The 6,483-nt window shown below is 37.5% G+C and overlaps 1 pseudogene; it reads left to right on the top strand.

Annotated features, from left to right (window-relative positions):
* Positions 1-391: 391 nt before the first annotated feature.
* LOC115863404 (metalloendopeptidase OMA1, mitochondrial-like) overlaps positions 392-6,483 on the top strand; it is a 42,699-nt pseudogene continuing 36,607 nt past the window's right edge.

The raw sequence follows: 6,483 nt of genomic DNA, 5'->3' as shown, positions 1-6,483 counted from the left end.
CTAAATTGCAACCCAAAGACTTCTGCAGAGTACTGCTTCTTCACTTCATAACAAGGAAAAAACTATGTGGAAGATTATTTGTATCTTTTATCAGTATTGCAAACATCTCTGCACATCTATTGTTTGGTGGAAGATTTTGTGGTTAGGAGCAAGCCTGGGCTGAGAGCCACATTGCATGGCTGAATAGAAACCTGAAAATATCTTTAATTGTACCATTTTTAAGGTAAACAATTCAGTCAAGTGTGATTAAAAACCAGAACAAATGATTGCATCTTGATGTGGATCTGGCTACGAAAAGGAATGTTTCTCTGTGTGGGATTAGAAAGAAAACCTTCTTTCATTCTTTCTCTCTCTCTCTCTTTTTAAAATAAAATATTCCTCCACAGACGAGATGAAGGAACTCACGGAGCCTGATTGCTATGACTTCAGAAGAAAGGAGAACCCTGAAGTTCCTGACCTTTCAGGAAGTGTACCGGATGTGAGGGATAGTTGGCGGAAAGAAGCTGATATTTAAGCCAATATGAAGTAATTCTTAATTTAGACTCTAGAGGTATTTAGAATAATTTTCAATTAGTTATGGTAATATTTCACAAAGAAGGTTCAGACAGGAAAGTGGGAAAGAGAAGGTCAGAACAATTTTTGAGAAGGATTAAACTGAAAGGAAAACTTGAATACTGAGTTTAAGTAGGCTTCGGTAGCTATAAATATTACCTACGCAATAGAGGAACATAGTTTTACAAACCAGAAACAACCCTCCAAAAGGGATATTGAAAGAAATTATAATGGACATAAAAATATAAAACATAAGGGGAAACCTTGATAAATTTAACCACATTAAATTTAAAAACACAAACTCTTAATCATCAAAAGTTACCACAAAGAGAGTGATAAAGCCACATGCAGGAAGAAGATACTTTTAATACATAGAGTTGACAGAGAGCTCCTCTCCAGAATATACAAAGAATTTATGGGAAAGAAAGAAATGAAAATAAAATGAGAAAAGACACAAGTCTAAGGCATTCCTTAGAAGTAGAAACACAAATGACCATAAACATACAGAATATTGCTTAATTGTATTCTCAGAGAAATAGAAAATTTAAACCGCTAAGCCAGTATTTCACATGGACCAATTTGGTAAAACTATGCAGGTGGATTATAGAAAACATTCATGAGGCTGTGGAACAATGGGGACCTATTACCCATTGCTAGTGGGGCATAGATTGCTACAAGTCTTCTGGGGAAAAAGTGGAATTACCTAGTGAATTTGAACATGTACATGCCATGATACACAGCAGCTCCTCTCTTTGGTACATATCCTGGGTAAACTTGCAGGGAGATTTTTTTTTCATGGATCAGGAGTCAGGTATCCGAATAGTCACAGCAACAGTGTCATTATTAGTAAATACTGGGAAAACCCTAAGTGCCCAGCACTGCTAAATGAGTAAATAAACTGAAGCGTTCGTGAAATGAGATAGTAATTGCAGGAAACAGGAATTTATCTATTAGTAGCAGGAATGAATCTCAAACATACGATGGCTAAAATAAGTGTGTAAGATCATCCTACTTACATAAAAGGTTAAAACCAACCAAAACTAAATAATTTATTAAATACAAATACATATTAAGTGGTAAAACTACAGAGAAAAGCCAGGAAAAGATTGAGACAAAATTCAGGATTAGGGTTACCTCTCGTAGGGAGGAAAAGAGATGGATAAATGTATCTTAATGGCTACAAAACTGTTGGCTTGGTATTGGCTACACAAGTATTTGTTTTATTATTATTATTTAACCATTCAAATGAGTCCCATATGCTTTTTAATTGTTGATATCTTTCAATATAAAAATGCCCCCAAAGTCAGTAAGGTGGAGAAGAGAAAGGACAGCACAAGTAGTAGATTGGGAAGATAAGACTTTTATATATCCTACTGGATGATGCAAGCATCACTCCGCTAACTCAACTGTGCTATCTCTCAAGGATGCGATATCTCTCGAGGAAGTTGCTATCTCTCAAGAAAGTTCTTTTTTGGCCCAGCCATCCCGTCATCCCACTCAGCCCCAGTCCACACATTTCAGGTTAACAACATTAGTGTTTCACGAGAAACCATGGCAAATAATCAGACTCTCCACTCTACTGTTTCTAACCAGCTCATCGTGATCAGTTTCACTGGTGAGAATCACATGTATTCATTCAGTGTACCACACAGGCACAATTATGGCTAACGCAGATTATATGGGAGATAACGGGATCAGAATTCATTTCGCCTACTCTGACCATCAGAATTTTGGTCGTACCTGTTAGGAAGATGGGTTTGAATCTGGATCCAATGCTAATTTGCTATCTTATATTTGGTAGTTTAATCTACTTATGTGAACTAGAATCCTCATTTGTAAATGGGGTTTCCTAATTCCCAACTCTTAGTGCTGTGGTGAGAATGCAAATAACACCACAGAGCACGTTATCTGGCAAAACTTAAATCACAGCTTTAAAAGGAACTGTCAGATGAGTCCCAACTAGCCTGTATATACACAGTATGTTTCATGGGGAGATTTTGTTACTTTAGATTAATTGAACTTCACACTGTGAGTTGAGATTTTTATAAACTCTAGTGTGTGTGTGTGTGTGTGTGTGTGTGTGTGTGTTCACAAAACAAAATATAAATGATATATAGTATTAACAGTTTCAAATTGCTCAGCACTAAGAATTGTAGCCCCTTTATCTTCCACTTTGCATATTCTGCTTCATTTCCTTGTGCCTCAGTTGTTTTTGCATTTCCAGTGCTGTTTTTATGTGTTAGAGCACATATCAGGGATTGCAGAGAATACTTAATCCCCTAGTTTGCAATCATTTGAAGTTCAGTCCTCATTCTCTGTCTTTAACTACTCTGGAGTCTTTGTTTAAAATTCACTGAATTTAAGAAGGTTCTCTCTGTCCTCAGTACATTCGGCAGCATGTCTGCTGCCAATTACTTATCACCAGGGAATTGCATTTACTTGTGTCTGCTGCACTGATCCGCTCTCTCTCTTTCTGCATTACATCTTCGTCTCTTAACAATGACCCCTCTGTTCTGCTTTTGAGCCAGGATGACTGGTTGAAGTTTATATCCATTCCTTTTGGCAGGAAAAAAATCTAAGAACTCTTCCTGTTACAGAGAATACCCTTTAAAAACTGGTAGACCCAGTTGTATACCCTTTAAAAACTGAGGATTTTACTTTCTAAATATTTTATAGTAATGATAGTGGAAGAAAAACAAGTACAATTCAGAATGACCCAAGGATTATTATTCTTTTCAAGTAAAAAATTAAAATTTGATTAAGCTCTGTAATCCATACCTCCTGTGCCTGGCGCAGTGTTTGCTATGTGGTCTGTTGTAAGGCAGCTATTTAATAGTATCCATTAGTTTGAATGAATTAATACATTTGCATGAATTAATAAAGCTAACACATGTGTGAAGGGCAAGGGAAATATTTTATTCTCAACCTTGGCATGACCCCGAAAGCCCTGATTATTGAGAAAAGGTATGAGTCCCTAGGAATTCCGGTCAAGATAATCTTTTCAAAAAACTTTTGATTTGAGGATAGGTTTGTATCTGCAGAAAAGTTGCAGAGATAGGACAGAGTTCACATATAGCCGACACCTTATTTTCCCTGTTGTTAACATCGCTCATGAGTGTGATGCACTTGGCACAGCTAATGAACTTATATTCGTACATTATTACTAACTAAAGTTAGCACCTAACTTGGATTTTCTTCTTTTTTAGTTAATATGTTCCAAGATCCTACCAAATGACTCCTCCTTCAAAGGGACACAGTGATACTTTGATTCCTATTTCATTGGCAAAAGCCACCTTTGCAACCATACCCTACTCTGGAAAGACAGAGGACTGCAGTTTTACAAAGCTTATGAAAGAAAAATATTTTGGTCAACAGTATTAAATGGTTACTATAATTAATAGTAATTCACATATATACGGCATTTTTACAGCTCAGAAAGTTGTTCCAGGATGTTTATCAACATCCATTTTAAGGTCAGAGATAAAGTAGCAGAGACTTTGGAAACAGAAGAATCCCAGGTTAAATAGCTTATCCAGAGTTACACAGCCAACAGATAGCCAACCAAAATTCAAACCCAAACCTTTTGACAATGATCGATAAAAATATTCTTCCCAGTAAACCACAAACGCCTCCTGCTTTTGTTTGCAACTTCTTTCTTTTTTTTTTTTTGCGGTACGCGGGTCTCTCACTGTTGTGGCCTCTCCCGCTGCGGAGCACAGGCTCTGGACGCGCAGGCTCAGCGGCCATGGCTCACGGGCCCAGCCACTCCGCGGCATGTGGGATCTTCCCGGACCAGGGCACGAACCCGCGTCCCCTGCATCGGCAGGCGGACTCTCAACCACTGTGCCACCAGGGAAGCCCTGTTTGCAACTTCTGATTCTCATTCACCTCGCCAGAAGAAATCCAAGGCCCTACAGCAGGGATCAGTGAACTTTTGCGTGCAGAGGCAGACAGTAAATTGTTGAGGTGGTGCTGGCTACGTGATCTCTTCCAAGGCTATTCAATTTTGGCATTGTATATCAAAAATAGCAATAGAGAAAACATTAGCAAATGAATGTGTCCCAATAAAACTTTATTTACAAAAGCAGAGGGTGAGCTGTATTTGGAACACAGACCATAATTTGCCAACTGCTGCCCTAGAAGCTGGAGGAATCTACACAACAATCTGTGATATATTGACATATACAGTCTGTGATAGATACAATTCAAAAGTGGTCGATTTGCTCATCTCGTTGTTCTTTAAAACTCTTTCTTCATGAATGCTTTTTAAATTAAGGGTTGCATCATAAAAAATAGTTTCTGTTCTTTGTTAATCTCCTGTTAACGTCATTCTGTATCTCACTGTTACTTATGATTTTCTCTGGCCTAACAGGATTGCTTAGTTGCTCCTTAAGAAAGAAAGTATGTGCAGATCAAAGTATTGGGCTGGCCAAAAAGTCCGTTCGGATTTCTCCATAACATCTTATTAAACACCCGAACGAAACTTTTGACCAGCCCAATATTTTTGCAGCCACACTTAGGGATACAGGAAGTTGAAATAAGATAGATATAGGGCGAGGGTCAATTAAAACTACAAAGGATTAACAATGCACATGGCTGCAGTTTCCAAAAAATGAATCATAACTCTTAAAGTCTTTCCATACTGATCTGTGTTCTTTTTACCCAAAGACGCACTCCGTGTTTTTGCTAATATACCCTACACTGAAATATTTCATAATGTGGCACTTTGGCAAAAAGCATCCAACCTTTCCTTTTATATTTTTATGTGATTTTAAAAAATATATAGATATAAATCCTGTGTGGTCTTTATCATACACATCATATCAACAAATGATGGGAGAAGCCAAAATCCATACTATAGGGGATTTTTGAAAGGCTTTCAGGCTGTATTTATATAAATTACTTTCCCCTCTATGTAATCACAATAAAGGAGTTGGATTGAAACTTTAAAATATTTTTAGCTATGGGAATACATTTATATACAGTTTGTGAATAACAGTATGCTTATATGTAAATAATACATGTTTATATATTTCTATGTGTATGAGCACCTACATATCTATACATAAAGTTAGGAGTTTAAAAGGAAACCGGTTGGTGGGGTTTAAAACCTAAGATTTCCAAGTGTTTCCCATATGTGTAGGGTGCACCTAACACGACAAAACATTTTATAATGATTAATGAACAGGAGAATATTCACTTTTTAAGGAGTTTCCTTGACTCACTAAGGGTTGTATTTAAGCTCCTCTTATATTCTGATACTTGTTCAAGTGACTGAATAGAGCCCCTTTAGGACTTGGTCTAAAAATCCAACTATACAATTTGGTGGATCAAAATTGGCCTCAAGTTCTTTGCAGCTCCTCACAAGAAGTCTCTTTTCCCAGCCCTTGACTTTGGCTTGACCTTGTGATATGCTGTGACCAGTAGAATACAGTGGAAGTGATTTTGTACAGCTTCTGAGAAGGGCATCAAGAGTCCTTGTAGCTTCTGCACTTGCGTTCTTGGAAGAGTGAGACCATGTGGAGAGAGAGGCCAGACATCACTTAGCCCCAGTCACCAGACATATGAGTGAAGCCTTCTTGGACCATCCAGTTCCTGGTAATTAACTAGATGGCTGAAGTCACATATGTGACCCCAGGTGACCCCAGCAGAGGAACCACACAGCAGACCCATCCCACTGAATGGTGAGACATTTGTTTTTGTTGTTTTAAGCCATATATGTTGAAAAGCAAAATATGATATTTTGAGAAAACCCCTAAACATGATCGGTTTCTGAATTAAGAATATATGAATAGGTGAGTTTGTGTTTCTATGTTTGTATGTATTTGCCTACAAATACATGGGTATTATGTGTGACTAAAAATAATGGAGGAACACAATTAATATTTATTGAACACCTGATGTGTGCAAGGCATTGTAAGATATGTTTAT

This window comes from Globicephala melas, chromosome 17 (genome assembly GCF_963455315.2).
Source record: "Globicephala melas chromosome 17, mGloMel1.2, whole genome shotgun sequence".
NCBI classification, from domain to species: Eukaryota; Metazoa; Chordata; class Mammalia; order Artiodactyla; family Delphinidae; genus Globicephala; species Globicephala melas.
Note: the sequence above shows the minus strand (reverse complement) of the source record. Positions and strands in the feature narration are given on the sequence as shown.